Genomic DNA, 20,522 nt, shown 5'->3' on the forward strand with positions numbered 1-20,522 from the left:
GAGGGAAGCACGATCGGTACAGACCTGACAGAATCAGGGTAAAAGGGACCAGGAGTCAGAGTCGGGGGGATGGCATGTGCTGGGGTCACCGGGCTAAGAGGTGGGTGAGAAGCAGGGCAGAGACAGAGGACAAGTCCACCAGGAGAGAAAGGCAGGCGGCAGGATGCTCAGGCAGTTGAGTCGGGAATCAGGAGATGTGCAGGGACTGAGGGCTCCCAACAGGTGCAACAGAGCCACCTGAGAGCGGGAAACCCAGGTGATGCTCTGCTCGTCGCGGGGGATCTTCTACACAGTGGATTCGGGGAACTGGAACAGCTGACACGAGGGACTGCAGGGTCCGGGGTAAAGCAATTCCCGGGGCGGGGGGCATCCTGCTCTTGCCCTGGGGCTTCCAGCTCCCCTGTCCCCTGCACCCCCCTTCCTCACATTCACATTTCTGTCCTCTGTAACCGCCAAACGTTTCTCACGAACGGCTCACCTCCACTTTCCCAACGCTCATTCTATCTTCCCCGTCCTGCCCTCCGGCAGCCTGTGTTTTAACTCCTCCCCCTCCCCTGGGCATATCCATTGTTTTATCTTAGGCCCTTTGATGCTTACTACACTGCCGTGAACATAGGTGGTGCCTCGAAATACCCACTGAATCAAATGACGTGCCCCACACCCAGAATGTCCTTCCCTGCGTGCTACACGTTTATTTTTCCCTTAAAAAGGACCCCAAGGGACTTCCCTAGCGGTCCAGTGGGTAAGACTCCGTGCTTCCCCTGCAGGGGGCGTGGGTTCGATCCCTGGTCGGGGAACTAAGATCCGGAATGCCAAATGACGAGAAGCCAAAAAAAAAAAAAAGACCCCCATTTTTGTAATTATAAACGGTAACAGATGTTAACTATACTTTTAACTATATATTGTGGTGATCATTTCGCAACATATACAAATATCAAATTACATTGTACACCTGAAACCCAATATTATATGGTAATTATACCTCAATAAAAAATAAAGGAAATCACAATGGAAATTATTAAATATTTAGAACTAAATGATAATTAAAGTATAATTTATCAGTGTTGTGGGGTGGAGGCAAATATTCCTTAGAGAAATATTTAATAATTATTAAATATATAAGAAATATTCCTTAGAGAGCACTGACTACATTTATTACAAGCAAAATGCCGTTAGAAGAAAAGAGATAAATGTTTGACTTGAGGCTAGGGAAGAGAGTAATCCCAAAGGAAAAAAAAGGGAAAAAATAAAATGTTAAGGACAGAAATGAGTACAGAAGAATAGAAAACAGAATTGATCAATAAAACAAAAAATAATGGAATATGCAAGCAGCTTCCAAGACAGTTAAGCAGGAGAGATGTAGCAAATTCAAAACATTTACAGCAAAAAAAAAAAGAGGCAATATGACTACATATACTGTAGAGATTTTTAAAACTCTTTAGAATGTTAAAACAAACATCGATGTAATGAGATATTAAATCACCAAAACTGCCTGAGAAATGAACCAAAAAACCTCACCTGACCATATGCAAGCAATTAAAAAAAAACAGCAGGAGACCAAATAGCATAGACAAAATATACATACAAATGTATCATATATAAATGTATATATAAACATATATAAATGTATTCTTTATAAATATATATGTATATTAAGAAAAAAGATAATATAAGCAATAAAGGGAATTAACCAAAGCTAATATGGGTTCTTTAAAAAGACGTGAAACAGACAAGCCCCTGGGAAAACTAAACAAGAAAAACCAAGCAAAGGCACAAATGACAAATACTGTGAATGAAAAAGCTGCGTTTTTACGTCCATGCCACTCTCTCACTTCGTCCCAGCTTACCCTACCAAATGTAAAATAGATAGCCAGTGGGAAGCAGCCGCATAGCACAGGGAGGTCAGCTAGGTGCTTTGTGACCACCTAAAGGGGTGGGATAGGGAGGGTGGGAGGGAGACGCAAGAGGGAGGAGATATGGGGATATATGTATACGTATAGTTGATTCACTTTGTTATAAAGCAGAAACTAACACACCACTGTAAAGCAATTATACTCCTATAAAGATGTTAAAAAAAAAATAAGCCATGTGCCACAATGTTCATTGTAGCTCTTATTTACAATAGCCAGGACATGGAAGCAACCTAAGTGTCCATCGACAGATGAATGAATAAAGAAGATGTGACATGTATATACAATGGAATATTACTCAGCCATAAAAAGAAATGAAACTGAGTTATTTGTAGTGAGGTGAATGGACCTAGAGTCTGTCATACAGAGTGAAGTAAGTCAGAAAGAGAAACACAAATACCGTAAGCTAACACATATATATGGAATCTAAAAAAAAAAAAAAATGGTTCTGAAGAACCTAGGGGCAGGACAGGAATAAAGACGCAGACGTAGAGAATGGACTTGAGGACACGGGGAGGGGGAAGGGTAAGCTGAGATGAAGTGAGAGAGTGGCATGGACATATATACACTACCAAACGTAAAATAGCCAGTGGGAAGCAGCCGCATGGCACAGGGAGATCAGCTGGGTGCTTTGTGACCACTTAGAGGGGTGGGAGGGAGGGAGACGCAAGAGGGAGGGGATATGGGGATATATGTATACGTATAGCTGATTCACTTTGTTATAAAGCAGAAACTAACACACCACTGTAAAGCAATTATACTCCAATAAAGACGTTAAAAAAAAGTTTTTTTAAAAAATTTCCAGAAACATAAAAACTGCACAAACTGACAAAAAAAAACTGGTGAAATAAATTTAACCAGAATTTAAAACCTATTCTGCACATGATCACCGCCCCCTAAGATAAAGCAAAGAGTTCACATGTTTCAGATCTTGCAGGCAAGTTGAACACCCAGTCAGGGAACAGGTTATTTCCATCCTATCTCCTCAAACTACTCCAAAGAACAGGGGAATCGGGGTCAATGCCTTCTACACCCTTGAAACCAGAATCCAATACAGACAGCAACAAGGAAACTGACGAGACAAAAAGCTCATTTTTATAACCACAGATTTTCAGCAGGGCATAGCCCACTCCTCCTAACAGATTACACTCCCCAACCTCCCTCTGACTTAGATGGTCCCTATTCTTGGCCAACGAAATGCAGACAAAAGCATGCGCAACCTGGTTTCTGAAAAGTTTTCCCCCACAGACTTCATCTATTTAGAAAGTAATTCCCTTCTTCTGTTTAGAACAGCGGTCCCCAACCCCAAAAGCTATCTATCAGCTTTTTAGCACCAGGGAAGACAATTTTTCCATGGATGCAGGGGAGGGGGGGTGCGGAGGACGGTTGAGGCTGCAGCCGGGGGTTGAGATAGTCACCTGGGTGGGAGAGCCGTGGGGAAGAGAGTTCTGGGGTGAAACTTCAGGTCCTCCCTACCTTCTAGCCCTCTCTGTAAGAGATAAATAAGCTTCTGCCTTTGTCGAGGCTTCTGTTTTGTTTAAATCTTGACCATCTAGGACTTTTCTGTTATATGCAACCCAAGCTGATTCCGACAGCCAGTTGAGCAGGAGAGACCCGGGAGGTGGGGAAGCTACCAGCCTTGCCCCCGTAGCTGAGAAAACCCCTGACAGGAGGGACCTGAGGACTAGAGGGCTTTGCTTCCTGTGATGCTGACAAAGCTGTTCAGGATCTCCCTGTGTGGATGCTTGAGCAGAGAAACAAGACTGGGAGGGACCCTACAAACGGACACAACCAACCCTCTCATTTTACCCGTGAGCAGAGAGGAAATGACTCACAAAACTGATGCACTGGTACACTTCTGATTCCAATTCCCACGCATGTGTGCGCTCTTTTCACTCCAAAAAGCAACTTTCTGCAATACCAGCTGCACTTCCTACAATTCAACTCAACTCTGACACTATCTACCTGGAGATGGCATCAGATCCCCCAGGTTCAGGGCTCAGTCCCATGAGACTGCACCACCTATCTCCCACCCCCCTACTTCAGATGCCAATCACAAGTCCAGGTTGTCACCTGTGCTTCTCACTGACCTGCTACAGGTCTGAGGTTCCCAAGACCCCCTCCCTCAGGTTCGATTAATTGGTTGGGTGGGGGCTCACAGAATTCAGAGAAACATTATACAGCTGACCCTTGAACAATGCAGGAGATTGGGTCCAGGATCCGCCCAAGACCAGAATCTGAGGGCGCTCAAGTCCCACAGTCGGCCTTCCTACCTGCAGCTCTGCACCCAAGCCTTCAACCAACCACAGGTGCAGATCATGTAACACTGGAGCATTGAAACATGTCCACATACAAGTGGACCCACACAGTTCAAACTCATGTTGTTCAAGGGTCAGCTGTACCTACAAGACTGCTGGTTTAGAGTATATAACTCAGGAACAGCAGAGTGGAAGCGATGCACAGGGAAAGGGCCCAGAGCTTCCTCCATGACCTCTCCCAGGGCGCCATCTTCCCAGCACCTCCAAGTGTTCACCACCCCAGAAGCTCTCCAAACCCCATCCTTCTGGGGCTTTGTAGAGGCTCTGTTACACTGTCACGACTAATTAAATCACCGGCCGTAGGTCATCGATTCGATCTCCAGCCCCACTCCTCTCCCTGGAGGTCAAGGGGATGGGATTGAAAGTTCTAACCCTCCGGCCAGCCCCGTGCTTGGGTGCTTTCCAAAAGTCTTCTCATTTACGTAAGCTCAGGTGTGGTTGAAAGGGATGTGTTCTAAATATCCAGACGCCTTTACTGCTCTTATCACTTGGGAAATTCCAAGAGTTTTAGGAGTTCTAAATATATATTTAGGGACAAGGACTAAATATGTATTTCCTATTACAAATCAAAACTCACAAGTGTTCAAAGCCAAAGTGGGAAGTAAAACCCAGTTCTTCTGATTTCCACCCAGGTCCCAAGCTGTCTGTTAGATGCATGATTCTCAAAGATTAGAAGCTTCTAACTTCAGCCAAATGTTCATTCATTCACCAAATGCTTACTGAGCAAAAACGCTAGGGACCAGGAACTGGCCTGGGCCCCAGGAACACAAGGGTAAGTCCCGATGTCTCCAGGCTGACAGCAGGTGGAGGTGAGGCTGATGGGATTAAGGCAGGTAAATGAGGTGAGACATTCGGGAGCCCCTGGGCCCTCCCTCCACTCCTACCCATGGTTGAAGCCAGCAGAGGGACGATCTTCAGAGCCCGGGAAAGCCCCTCACATTCTTGGACCCCCTGTCCACGGACATGTGGGCTCAGAGAAAGGTAGTCTTACCCACCACAAATGAGAAGGCAAAGGATCCCGTACACGTCAGTGAAACTGAGTAAGGCAACTGCAATTTCTAAGAAATGGAAAACGACGCTCTACTCCTTGCCTCTGGCTTAGTTTAAGGTTAGATCCCATCCACGTGTAACGCACGCAGTGAAAAGCAATTGGCTACGTATAATTTTGTCAGTATGAAAGCCTGACTCGGGCCAGGCTCCTTATCTATCAGCTCTGCATCGGGTCTTCGGCAACTCGCTTCAACGACCTAAGCCTTCATCACGTCCTTGACTTTAAAACGGAGCTGGTTGGAACATGCTCTCTTGAGCTGTCTTGACTCCAAAGCTGGATCATTTTATATTTATAGTTGATTTATCCCTTGACAAGTCCTTATATGTCTGTGACATTCCACCCTGGCAATGCTTACCAGCTTCCCTCCGAGCAGGCAAAAGTGAATCTGGTGCCTTGGATGAAGCATAAGGACAATCTGAATGCTCTTTTATGGGCAATGTTTTTCGGGCTTGGATAAAACGAACATTTCAGTGACAGACAAACTGACTCATCACAGAGTCATACGCTCACACCAACATATCACGGACAAGCTTGTCATCCTCAATCACGCAGCATCAAATGCTGTCTGGAACAAAGGAAGCAAAGGTATACGGGAGAAGATGCTATGTATTGCTTATAATAAGTGCTATCATATTTTTGGACGTGGCAGGAATTAATATTTTCGAAAGCCAATAATTAGCAGATATTGTTAAATGTTTATCATCAGACCCTTTTAGGGCCTGGGTTTGGGCAATTCTTTTTTTTTTTTTTTAACTGAAGTATAGTTGATTTACAATGTTGTGTTTAATTTCTGCTGTACGGTAAAGTGAGTCAGTTATACACATATATATTCTTTTTCATATTCCTTTCCATTATGGTTTATCACAGGATATTGAATACAGATAGTTCCCTGTGCTCTACAGTAAGACCTTGCTGTTTATTCATTCCATATGTAATAGTTTGCATCTACTAACCCCCAACTCCCGATCCATCCCTCTCCCTCACCCCCAGCAACCACAAGTCTGTACTCTATGTCTGTGACTTTGTTTCTTAATGATGAGCAAACACAGGGTTCACTGGAGCCAGACAAGGTGAAAACACAAGGGCCTAAAAACAACCGAAATCAGAAGGAAAGACTAAGTTACTTAACAAACATCGGAAGCCAGAGAGATCAGGTTCCAGGTAGCAACCAGGATTCAAACCAGAAACAGAAAATCAGATTCATGTGAACAAGACAAGCCAGGGTCAGAAACAGTACAGAGTGTCAAGCATCGTGGGCACAAGGCACAGACACAGACTGGCACGGGGTCAGGGCGGGAAGGCAGGCGATGAATGCTTTTGAAAGGACTCTGTACAGCGCATGAGACAGACTGTGAAAAGTCCACACACACAAACCTCAGGAAAAGTTCTCTGACCTGCAAACCCTAGAAACAGCTCATTCTCATGACAACAGAAAAGCTATATTTTTAATGCTCTCTGCAGCTAGACTCTGTTCTTTTATGGGCTAGAATCGGAATGGAGAATGCAGCCAACATTTGGATAAAACAACATGCATTCTGTGTTCCTTCTAGAAACATAGGATACTGCCCAGTGAGAACTGTCTCTGCCCTCATGGATCTTAGAATCTAGTAGAGATGGTGAAGCAAATCAGGATTTCAGAGGCATCTAAGTGCCCTGATATAGGTTTGAGGAACATTCCCAGAGAACTTGGTAATCAATTTCCAGAAGTAGCTTCTGACTTAAAAAAAAAAAAAAAAGGGAGGGGGCGGCGGGAAGGCTTTGGTATGAATTACAGGAAGAATGTATCGGCAACAATACTTGAAGGATATTCATGTTTCATTCCCAATCAACAAATTCAATAGAAAGTGAGAAATGAGTGCGTTGGTGTTGACAAGGTGACTGACGCAGCGCAGAGCGTTTCCATGCAGTGATAACAAACTATTTCAAAGGCTAGAAATCGACACCAAAAAAACGCAGTACAGGAAGTCCCTGGGAAGACGGCCACTTGAAAAATGGTACTTCTACCCTTTGATTCAAAGTTACTATTAATATAACATTTAACAGAAAGATTTCTAGGCTATACTTCGCCAAAGAACATGAATAAGAGTTTCCCCATTTTCCATTCTATTCTTATTGCAGATAGCAGGGAACAAGAAGCGGGCTGATATCTGACTTTATTCAAGATCACCTTCTGCCATAAAAAAGAATGAAATCATGCCATTTGCAGGAACATGCCTGGACCTAGAGATGATCATATTAAGTAAAGTAAGTCAGACAAGGACAAATATCATAGAATATCACTTATATGTGGAATCTTTAAAAAAAGATACAAATAAACTTATTTACAAAATAGAAACAGACTCACAGACATAGAAAACAAACTTATGGTTACCAAAGAGGAAAGGGTGGGGAGACAAATTAGGAGTTTGGGATTAACATATACACGCTACTATGTATAAAACAGGTAGACAACAGACTTATAGCACAGGGAACTATACTCAATATTTTGTAATAACCTATAAGGGAAAAGAATCTGAAAAAATATATACACACACATATATATATAACTATATATATAGTATAATTGAATCACTTTGCTGTACACCTTAAACTAACACGATATTGTAAATCAACTATACTTCAGTAAAAAAATAAATAAAAAAAAATAACAACAACAGCATGCTGGGAAAACTGCCTTTGGAACAATGCAACTTCCATTCTATGGACATCACCCCTCCACTCATGACTCATTGTCTAATTCACATTTTTTTTCCTAGTGTGTCCAAACAGACTTTGTAGCAAATCAGTCTGTACTGTTTCCCTAAGCATTATTTTAAAGAACTTTACGTATCCAATGGGATAAATCAAATTGTGCCGTGGTGTGCTGAGCTTAAGCTGGATGAGAAAGATGCAGTTCAGGACGGGGGAGAGCCCAGGTAACACAGCAGGCCACTTCAACGACCACTTCGTCAACTCGGTATTACTTCGTGGGTAAACCTGAAACAACCTACAAAGACTGCGGAAGAGAATTCTCAGCTCCATGCTAGCACCATACAAGTTCTCCCCTGAAGGCGAGAAGACCCTGTGAAATTACTCTGTAGCACAAGCAACACCATGATGAATTTCACCTGCACAGCTAAAGAAACAAACCATAAAAGTGTTCCCCACTTGAAACCATCTGAAGTCTACAATCTAGCCCTTTCACTCATTCTCTCTCTGTCTCTTACTCATATACGTACCTCCAAGAATGGCATTAGGAGAGATGCCATGGCATTTGAAGGTGTCTCCGGTTTGTCAAGGTAACCAGAAACACTGCAAAAAAATCTTTTCATATTGTTCTAAATGTACTCTAAGGCCTTGCTCTGTTTTCCTGTCCTCCGGGATGGATAATTCAGGGTTTAGTCAAGGTCACATGCTACCTATACTGGCTACAGCTGTGGTTCTCAAAGTATGGTCCCAGCCCTGAAGCATTAGCAGTACCTGGAAACCTGCTGGATGCATTTTATTGAGTTCCACTCTAGACCTCCTGAATCAGAAACTCTGGAGGTGGAGACCAGTTTTAACAAGCGCTCCAGGCGATTCTGAGGCCCACGTTAGTTGGTGTGCCAATGAACCAGGAACCAATCAGTGTTCTCAACCTCGGCAGTATATCTGAGTCACTTGGGGAGATTTAAAAATCCCAGTGGCCAGGCTGCACCACATACCAATGACATCTCAGGCCCTTGGGGGTGGGATGTGGGCATCGGTATCTGCAGGTCCGCATATGATTTCCCACGTTCAGCTAAAGGTGAGCATCGCGATACCCCAAAGACCTCGAGGAGTTACTTTTATTTCCCTGGAGCGGTTACGCTGTTTCAAACTTCTTTCCTTTGTTCGCACTACAATCAGACGTTCCTCGGTATCGATGGGGGATTGGTTCCAGGACCCCCGTGTGTACCAAAATCCACGGAGGCTCAAGTCCCTTATATAAAATGGCCTATTACAGTCAGCCCTTTGCATCTGTAGATCAAAAGGCGACTGGTTGAACTGGCGGAGGCAGAACAGAGGATACGGAAGGCCAGCTCTAGTCCGCATCCCTGGGGTGTTCTCTCTCCAAAGTGTTCACGTGGCTGTATGCGCTTGTAAAATGCGCAAAGGAAAATTTGCAACTTTTTTTTTCAAGAAGCCCCCACCCCAAATCATGTAAGCGTCATAGATAAAGTAGCTCTACCTCAACTGTCTCCATGTGAAAAATGAAAAAATTGCAGCTCAGAAAGGGTAATTAGCATGCCCGAGATCACATGAGCTTGGAAGTGGCAGTGAAAACAGAGCCCAAGGTGTCCCTGCAAAGACCACGTTTTGAAGTGGTCACTGGCAATCCCATTCCCTGGTTCTGGGCCCTCACTCCCAAGGTGAATTGCCTCCCAGCTGTGCTTTTCTTTCCTACCCTCAAGCCAGACTGCTGCTGCCTCAGGACGCGCCTTTGTGCAAACTGGAGAGGGCAGCCCTTCCTCAAGGAAAACTAGCAAAGGCTACTCTGTATCTGCAGTGTGAAGAATTCTGCCTGGAGGACCTTGGGGACTCAGCTGAACACGCAGCTGCGGGACAGCACCCAGCACCCACACACTTGGAGGGGACCACGCCAGGGTCGGAGTCCTACTCGGGGGATGCTCGGGGTCCGGCCAGGTCTGGGCACCGCCGAGCACCAAGGTGATCCCCTTACCCGAGGCCCCTTGGGCAGGTGACAGACACCAGTTGCCTTCACGGTGGCCCTGAAGGGTCTCTAATCTTCTCCCCAGGGGAACAGCACCTCTTTTCTACCTCCTCGACCCAGATGAGCCACCCAGTACCACCTGTCATCTCACCTTGCTGTGCTCTCCCAGGCCAGACACTGCTTGTTCCTATCCTCATGGAAGGGGGAGAGGGGGCCTCGGACACAAGTTGGTACCCCAAGAAACGGGGCGGAGGGTCAAAGAAAGCAACTAAAGGGCTGTTGAGATGAAAGCGTGGCCAACTAGTGACCAACAAAAGTGCCTTCTTTGACCCTGGCTCCCTAGGTCAGCATCAAGAGATCCAGAAGGTCATTGGTACACTGGCTGTGTACCTCACTTGCCATTCCTTTGAAATCTAAGATGAAGATAAAAACCAAGACGTGGCAGAGCCATTCTGACAGAGCTAAGGACACAGTCCGAAGATGTTTTGGCCACAACACACTGCCTGCCCAGTATAACCACATGCACACTACTGGGCTGCAGAAGTGAGGGCCATGTGTACCAGCTTGCAGAAAACAAAGAGGTAGGTTAGTACAATGGATCCATTTCCAAAGACTGGGATATAGAATAAAATATGTTTACTATTACTAAACTTCCCGATGACAGGAAACTCTCAATACTGAAAACCTAAATCACAAAAGAATGATAAAGAAATCTAGTTTTAGTGCATACATCCACAGCTCGTGACAAGAAGGAAAAATGTATGCTGGCCTTTCACTCAAGAACAATGAACACTGGGGAGATATACTGGGAAGTGGAGTTGGGTATATCTGCAATTTTTACAATTGAGAAAAATCAGTGTTTGAGGGTGAATGCTGGTTATTTCCTGCCCTTTTTAAGTTAGCCTTGACCTGGAACACAGAACAAAACTAACTTATTATTTACCTGTAAGTGTGAGTGCTTGACCTCTGTTTTCTTTTGGGGTTAACCCCTTAACTGTATTTGGAAATCACGATGACCTGTGTGAAGATGACCTATAATTTGGAAACAGAAGAGGAGCCAGGAGGAAAGTTAAAAATACTATCCTCTCAATTTCAAGTACTGAGTTCTTCCTTCTTGAACAAAAAAACACTTTAAGCCTAGGGTCACTGATAAAATACCTCTACTAAATCTTTGCAGGTTTCCGTTCATCGGGTTTGAAAAACTCTAAAATGGAATAGAATCCAGCCCAGAATCTACAAATAATTCCAAGCAAGTTGAGACATGGAATTAGAAGAAGTGTCTAGGACCAAATTTCATCAGTGTAAGTAAAAGTACGTAGTCAACCACTGCACTTCATTTTGTTAAGAACGAATGTGGTTTGTACTAACTCAAGGAGAGAAAACTGTTTTCCATAAAGCTCACAGGACACGGTAAAGAAGGATTCAAAGGGTGATGATGAGGAAACCAGATCTGGCTCAAAGATGCAGGCACATGCAAGGAGCACATGCTGCAAAGACGCACGACAACTGTCATCAATTTCCAGATAGGAAGATCCCGCTTTTACAAAGGTGAGCCCCTGGCAAGAAATAGATACACTGGGACCAGACCATGATGCCTGGCGAAGTGTTAACTGACATGCCAACTTTTCAACCACTGAATAAACAGCCTAGCAGGGGATCTTTTGGCTGCTGCACTAGTATAATTCTCATAGAACACAATCAAAGAAGGTTTGGTAGAGATGAAATCAGCAACCTGGTACATATAATAAAACCAGTTAGAACAGATAAACAATAATGTTCTACTGTACAGCACAGGGGACTATATTCAATCTCCTGTAATGGAAAAGAATCTGAAAAAGAATGTATGTATATGTATAACTGAATCACGTTGCTGTACACCTGAAACTAACACACTGTAAAAAATAAAAAATTAAAATAAAAAAAATTGGAGTTGGGAAGGAGGTGACTACATTTCCCATTCCCTCCTGGGCCCACACCATAAACTCAGAAGGAATTTTCCCAGTGAGGCTACCTCACCCCAAATATAGGACTAATTCACGTTACAATAAGGAGAGCTTGAGTACTATTAAAGTTGGAGACCAGTGATTTCCAGCACAGGAAGGACACAATAGTCAACCGCTGATATATTGAAAAGAAAGCTGGCCACTTGGAAAATACAGGAAATTGCTGAAAGAAAAAACAACATCTGAAATATTCAAAACTTTCCCTTTTAGATGTATTTTCTTTCAGACTTCTGATGCACATACACAGGTATTTTTAAGAGGACTGTGAACATACAAACATCAGTGTGTATCCTACTTTTGTGCTCACTTAATATTTTCCAGGGAAACACATCTTTCCAGGTCTTGAGAAATTCTGTAAACACATCACTTTTAAAAAGTGATACCTCTAGGAATTACTCTTAAATAAGGTATACAAAAGGATCCTTTTTTTTTTTGGCTGTGTTGGGTCTTCTTTGCTGCAGGAGGGCTTTCTCTAGTTGCAGGGAGCGGGGGCTACTCTTCGTTGCGGTGCGTGGGCTTCTCATTGCGGTGGCCTCTCTTGTTGCGGTGCATGGGCTCTAGGTGCATGGGCTTCAGTAGTTCCGGCACGTGGGCTCAGTAATTGTGGCAGGCAGGCTCAGCAGTTGTGGCATGCAGGCTCAGTAGTTGTGGCTCACGGGCTCAGTAGTTGTGGCACACGGGCTTAACTGCTCCGCGATGTGGAATCTTCCCAGACCAGGGCTCGAACGCATGTCCCCTGCAATAGCAGGTGGAGTCTTAACCCCTGCACCACCAGGGAAGTCCCAAGGATCCATCTGCTTTTTACAAGATGTTATTTAAATATTTATTATGATGAGGAAATGAACAATAAAGAAATAATTCACGGGTTTCCCTATTACAAAAGAAAGATGGAAAGGGAGGAAAACTGACGAAGGGGAGTCAAAAGCAGACAGCCGTGAGGCGATGGAGAAGTGGAAAAATCTGTGAGTGGGAGAAGGATGCTGGGAAACTGCAAGGAGGGATTCTGGATGGGGCAAATTCATCATCTTCAAATACAAGATTATACATCTGATTACTCACACCAGCCATCAACAGGGCAGGGCCCACAGAGCACAATTCTATAAAGCACCTCTCTGCCCCTCACCTCTACAGGTGCCCTCAATATATAAGTGATTTATCCATGTACCACTCATCCTACCAATGCCAGCATCCCACACATCTCCTCGTATTACCCAATCACTGTCAGCCTTGCCAAAGTCACTTACATCCATCAGCTCTGCCACCTGCCCACATCTATAGGACTAGTGACCTGATTAAAAAACGAGAGTGGTTAGTCTCTCAGTCTGACCCGTGTTCTGACTCTTCTTAGGCTAGCTCCTAGTGACCACTGCTTCCTTTTCTAAATCTCTACAAGTCAACACAGTCATCATTCATCCTAGCATCTTGCTTGGGATTTGAGTCAGACACACCCATCAACTCTACTTAAAAATCAACCCTCTTTCCTTAAAGAAAACAAAACAAAACACCCTAGCATGACTTTGTTCAGCTCTGTTCTGCAAGCATTTCTGTCCTGATCCACAAGTTCTTAAAAGATACGGCCATTCCCACTTCTGGTTATACACTCAAGAGAACGGAAACCAGGATCTCGAAGAGATGTTTGTACACCCCTGTTCATAGCAGCATTATTCACAACAGCCAAGTGGTGGAAGCAACCCAAGTGTCCATCCATAGATCAAGAGACAGACAAAACGTGGTCTATACATAAAATATTATCCAGCCTTAAAAAGGAAATCCTGTCACATGCTACAACATGGATGAACTTTGAGGGCATCATGGTAAGTGAAACGCTAGGCCCGACACCAAAAGGCAAATACTGTATGACTGCATGTATATGAGGTAACAAAAGTAGTTAAGTTCATAGAGACAGAAAGCGAAACGGTGGTTATCAAGGGTTGGGGGAGAGGAAAATGGGAGGTGTTGAGTGGGAACAGAGTTTCACTTCTGGAAAATGAAAAAAAAAAATCTGCAGATCGCTTGCAAAATAAAATATACTAAACATTATTGAACTATATGCTTAAAGATGGTTAATATGGTAAATTCTATGTTATGTGGGGTTATTTACAATTAAAAATTTTTTTCAATTATTTTTAAAATAAATTTACCAGTCATTGTTTGGCAACTGGACCAGGCCAGGTGGCAATGATAGAAAAAGGAGGTGATGTTCTCTTATAATATCTGAGGCTTTAAATAATCACTAAAGCTCATTTTACCCTTTGAAATCAGAAGATCACTCTTCTCAGTGGATGGAAGACAAAAAGTAATTGAGAAGTCTAGTTTTCTCCTTTTTTTTTTTTTTTTGCAATACGCGGGCCTCTCACTGTTGTGGCCTCTCCCGTTGCGGAGCACAGGCTCCGGACGCGCAGGCTCAGCGGCAGCCATGGCTCACGGGTCCAGCCACTCCACGGCATGTGGGATCTTCCCGGACCAGGGCACGAACCCGTGTCCCCTGCATTGGCTGGCGGACTCTCAACCACTGCGCCACCAGGGTTTTATTCACCAACTTATATCATCAAGCCCAAGGAGTTGGCTTATGTTTTCTACACTTTATTATGAAGCCCAGAAACTGATATTTCTTGTTCCTCATCATGTTTGAATGTGACCGAAAATATCCTACACACACACAAACGCACACACACACACCTTTCTTTTCTTGTTCTTAAGGGTTTTGGTAAGCCTCTACCAAAAGGTTTTTTTTTTTCCCTCCAGTTTTATTGAGCTATAATTGACATACAGCACTGTACAAGTTTAAGGTGCAGAGCATAATGATTTGACTTACATACATCATGAAGTGATTACAATAAGTTTAGTGAACATATTATCTCAGATACAAAATAAAAGAAAAAAAATTTTCCCCTCTGATGAGAACTCTTAGGGTTTAACGCTCTGAACAACTTTCACATGAAACAGGCAGCTGGGGCTTCCCTGGTGGTGCAGTGGTTAAGAATCTGCCTGCCAATGCAGGGGACACGGATTCGAGCCCTGGTCCGGGAAGATCCCACATGCCGCGGAGCAACTGAGCCGCGTGCTGCAACTACTGAGCCCACGTGCCACAGCTACTGAAGCCCGCGCACCTAGAGCCCGCGCTTCCAACAAGGGAAGCCACTGCATTGAGAAGCCCGCGCACCGCAACGAAGAGTAGCCCCCACTCACCGCAACTAGAGAAAGCCCGCACGCAGCAACAAAGACCCAACGCAGCTCCCCCTCCAAAAAATAATAATAATAAAATAAAATTGTATTAAAACAGACAGCTGGGCTTTCCTGGTGGCGCAGTGGTTGAGAGTCCTCCTGCCGATGCAGGGGACACGGCTTTGTGCCCCGGTCCGGGAAGATCCCACATGCCGCGGAGCGGCTGGGCCCGTGAGCCATGGCCGCTGAGCCTGCGCGTCCGGAGCCTGTGCTCCGCAACGGAAGAGGCCACAACAATGAGAGGCCCGCGTACCGCAAAAAAAAAAAAAAAACAGACAGCTGTGTTATCTTTATCTTGTTGGACATTGCATCCCTAGTATGTATTCATCTTATAACTGGAAGTTTGTGTCTTTTGACCACCTTCGTTTAATTCCCCCTCCCCGACTCCTGCCTCTGGTAACCACAAATCCGATCTCTTTTTCTATGAGTTTGTTTGATTCTGGAGTTAAATGACCTACAACACTTCGTTAATTCCTGGTGCACAATATAGCAATTCGGTATTTCTATACATTACAAAATGATCACCACTCATTTCAGCTTTTCCAATTTTTTCATACTGATTGGCACCATTTGGTGGTTTACAGGTTAGCTGAAAACCTTTCCCCTGGTTTGATAAGTCCTTTCTAAATTAAACTTGTCAAAAGACTAGAGCCTGAAGCCACAAGGGTTTCTATGGGATGTTCTCTTTTCTCTGGATCACACTGAACCAATCCTTCTCTCTCACACACACACAAGATTATCTAGGATGAAGAAAAATGCATTTAATTTTTCAGACCTTTCCAACCCTCCTGGCAAGCCTGGCTTTCAGGCGCCTTAGTAATCAAAACCTTGAAATAATTAGAAGCAATTAAACCTTCAACGATTAGAATAAACTATATTTATAAAACCTAATACACTAAATATCATGGTAGGCAAAAACAAAATTATATATCATGCATTTATATGATTATTAAAAAAAGGACACTATAGCATTATAAAAGAAACAAGCAAACAAGAATGTATTTGACGTTTTCCCAAATTGTCTATTTCCCACTGATTTCACCTGGTTCTCCAACACCCAAATGTTATACCTCTTCTGAGGAAATCATTTTTACTAGAAAACAAATTCCATGAGGGAAAGGACTGTATTGTATCCTCAACGCCAACCCAGCGATGGAGACAGCAGACATTCTACCAGTTGGATGAATAAGTGAAATTCACAATCTGGTGCAGAATTTTAGCTTCACACAACTAGCTGTCCAATGCTGCAGAATTTCACAGCAGCTCTATTCCTCATGCAGAGAATGTGAACGTAATCTCTACATTTGGTATGGTTTGTAGGAGCATACTGTCAACTAGACATTTGGAAAAACAGGTGAGGAAGAGATCAAGGTAAGGAATTGAGTAGCTGAGAGGCAGGAACAAGAAAAGCGAGCAGTGGGGAGGGGACGGAACTGCCCCCGGCATTTAGTAAGTGCTTCCAATTTTAAAAAGGAGGTGGGGAGGATGAGAATTCAAAGAAGAGGATGAAACAGGACCGGATGATGATTCAAAGGCCCAGGAGGCCACTGAGAAAGTATGACTTATGTACATCTCAGCCCAGATGGAATCTGAACTGTGACACTTCTTTCTTAATGCAGGCACCCGGAACATGTGCCCAATGTCCCAGAAACTCAAGATACGTATTAGACCCTTATCCTAAAGTAACTCCTGACAGCCTGCCCCTTAAGGACACATATTCCCTTTCTTCCACCAGCTTCAATCACAGTTCTTGAACAACCTCGTAGCTTTTGTCCTTATAAGTCCCTGATTCTTTCTCTTCCCCGGAACACTCTCTTTTTTATCCAAATCTGTGTCCCCTGAATTGCAACTCTTAAGACCCCAGATAAAGTTCTTTGTTCTCCGCAGCCTTGATACTGATTACTGTTTGACTTTACTGATTAAAATTTGTCCTTATCGCTTTACCTTAGCGAAATTAAGGAATAAATGACAGCAGGAAGTGAACAGGCAGCCCAGGCTCTGACCACTGGGCTTGGTCACCGACTGACTGTGACCTCAAGATGCTTTCCTGAATCTCACAAGATTTGCTGAAGCATGAAGTAAGACATGGCATGAATGTAGGCCATGTCTGGAATATCAGAAGTGCTGAACAAGTAGTGCCTAAAAAAGCAAACAGAAATAAACCTCTGGAAGGACTCATTAAAACTGGACAAGGGGACAGAAAACCAAAGCCAGGGGAATGTGACACACTGAAAGAAAAATAACTGCAAAGTCAGAAGGTGTGTCCCCAAACGAAATCAACTTTACCCTCACACTTCTTTTCTCCGATACATGGGATAATGTCCCTTTAAACAACCTGGCCAAACCTCTTTTCTAAAGCAGGCGGTTGCTAAGTGTTGCCAAGGGATACAGGCTAAGCTTGTGTGTAAATTAATCATTGTGTGTAAATTAAGCAAAACACCAGATGAGAGCTGTCTGGAATAGGTCCCTATCCAAAGGAAAAAGAATATAACAAATTTCATAGATTTTTTTTGTTTAGCTGCTGGAATAAAGAATTTACAGGACACCTAATTTGATTCCTCCGTTATACAGGCAAAGTCTTAAGCAAGTCTTAAGCCTCCAGAGGCAAAGTGACTTGCCCAAGGTCCCAAGGCAATCAGGGATGAGACTGGACCTAGAAGGTAATCTAACCACACCCTGTCAATTTCTCATAGTAACAGTATAAAGGAAAATGTAACATCGACCCAGGAAATATCCCCCAATAAGGACAAGAAATCTGAGTTACAAGACATTAAGTTCAAAACAATCTGAAACGTAAAGATTTAAGAATCTGAGAAATCAATCTTCGCCCACCGCCTAAATGAATCAAGAGAGACAGAGATGAGAGTCTGTGCCCAGAGCAGCAAGCGAATTAGGGAAAGGGAAAGCATCTCTCATCCCTAGCACCAGTCAGCATATAAGATATCTTCCTGACAGAGCATCTCAAGACAGAAAATAAGTTCCTTGGCCAAAGAGAATTTAGCAATCAGAGCAAAAAGACTCATCACTCTTTTAGGCAAAGAAGGAAAGCATTCAAATAAATACTTAAGAAAAGACTTCTATCTCCTTGAAATCCCAAACCCCCAGAGCTCACACAACCAGTACTTCTTTGCTGCCACGTAGTGGTAGGAGGCCTAAACTGCAGGGCAGGTTCCTAATTGAAGGCTGGCATATTTGACTTTATTCATTTATTCTAATATTTATTGAGTGCCAACTATGTTACAGGCACACTTTTAGACACCAAGATAGTCAGTGAGCAAACAGACCAAAATCTCTGCCTCTGAGGATCTTACATTATAGTGGGGGGAGAAAGAAAATAAACATAATATCTATATATGTATAGTAAGTAGGTGGTAAGTGCTAAGGGGGAAGGATCGTGAATGCTAAGGCACTGGGATTGCGATTTTAGGTATGTGGTCAAGAGAGGCCCTATCAAGAAAGTGACATTTGGGCAGAGACTCAGTAAAGGTAGGGAAATGCCTTAATTAAGGTGAAAATACATTTGGTATGATTATTACATGAAAAGGCCAGTTTGATCAAAGGTGAGTGTGAGCTAATCAAATGATCACCATCAACAATTAGAGCTTATGGGCTTCCCTGGTGGTGCGGTGGTTAGGAATCCGCCTGCCAATGCAGGGGACACGGGTTCGATCCCTGGTCCGGGAAGATCCCATATGTCGCGGAGCAACTAAGCCCATGCACCACAACTACTGAGCCTGCGCTCTAGAGCCCACGAACCACAACTACTGAGCCCGTGTGCCACAACTACTGAAGCCCGTGTGCCTAGAGCCCGTGCTCTGCAACAAGAGAAGCCACCGCAATGAGCAGCCCTTGCACCGCAACTAAGAGTAGCCCCTGCTTGCCGCAACTAGGGAAAGCCCGTGCGCAGCAATGAAGACCCAACACAGCCAAAAATAAATAAATAAAATAAATTTATAAAGATAAAACAAAACAATTAGAGTTTATAATAAAACCGAGGCACTATGCTTGAGGCTTAAAATCCAGGTTTGGGAGAGGTGACCCAGAGGGGGTCCCAGACACATATATACATGGGGAAAAATAACTGTGCAATGTAGCTTGTGCTAAGGGTCAAAAAAGTGAAATAGACAATAAATGCTATAGAAAGTCAAAACTAGGAGGGCTGCTGGAAGGCTGGGAGCATCAGAGAGGATTTCAGGAGTGATTTGGGGTGTACTGTGGGTTTTAGAGGATAAAGTTTAGATACGCAGAGGAAAAGAAAGTTGGTCAATCAAGAACAGTGAGAGGAAACACACTCAGATGGAAACAGGAATGAGGGACCAGCCTGATTAGCTGAGCAGGGTGACAGGTTAGGATGCACAGGTAGTGTGGGCCCCAAGAACCAACAGTTTTCATGTGAGTTCTGCCTTCCAAAGAGCATTTGATACCTGCCTTATACAAAGTGTTCCAGAAAACAGAAATAAAGTTGCCCAACTTATTTAATGAGACTAAACTTTGAGAACTGAATTCCTAAGCCACACAAGAACTATAAGAAAACAGAGTTCCTGCCAATTTCCTTATGAATGTGATCCAAAAATCCAAAATAAAATACTGGCTAAGCAAGTCCAACTGTGTATTTTAAAAATACATAATTAAGTAGTGTTTATCTCAGTAAGTCCAGGATGATTCAACATAAAAATTGTTTATTGATTTCATGTACATTTATGTATAGTCAAGGAGAAAACTCAGGATTATCTCAATAGATGCAGAAAGAGCATTTAATACAATTCAACTTCTATTTGTGATTTAAAACAAACAAATAAATAAAAATACCTCATTGCAAATGAGGATAAGAAGGAACCTGATAAACTTGATAGAGTACCTATACATGAAACAAAAACCTAGAACAAAATGATAAACCAGAAACCTGTATGATACTATCAGCACTATTTAACATGGTCTGGAATTTCTGAAACACTTAGGAAAAGAAAAAATAAGTATAAAAAAATTTTTTTAAGCTATCATTATTTGTAGATAATATGATGCTCTATTAGGTTAAACTGTTTGAAATTACAGTTTTTATAGGCAAAAATGGTCAGACATCAGCAATGTCATATGGTTCGATGTAAGTTTAGCAACTTGGCTCAAAGTAAGGTTAGTAGGTAACCAACTATGAGAGTTAATAAGAGACTTCATCAAGGTTGCTGATATAGGATAACTTGCCTCCCCAATCAATCTCATTACAGCAGCAAAATCCAACTATAAAATATAGGATAATAATATATCAATCACAAGAGCATTATGAACCATGAAATATAAAGAAATCAACCAATACATTCTCTACAGTGAGAAATATTAAACTCTAAT

The 20,522-nt window shown here is 43.2% G+C and overlaps 1 protein-coding gene across 3 annotated transcripts in view; it reads right to left on the reverse strand.

Moving 5' to 3' along the window:
- Positions 1-20,522, reverse strand: part of ARHGAP44 (Rho GTPase activating protein 44) — a gene marked incomplete at its 5' end in the record, with an annotated part of 142,179 nt that overhangs the window by 95,952 nt on the left and 25,705 nt on the right. The gene's annotated exons all lie outside the window — the stretch shown is intronic.

Source organism: Grampus griseus (assembly GCF_964374135.1).
Source record: "Grampus griseus genome assembly, chromosome: 20".
NCBI classification, from domain to species: domain Eukaryota; kingdom Metazoa; phylum Chordata; class Mammalia; order Artiodactyla; family Delphinidae; genus Grampus; species Grampus griseus.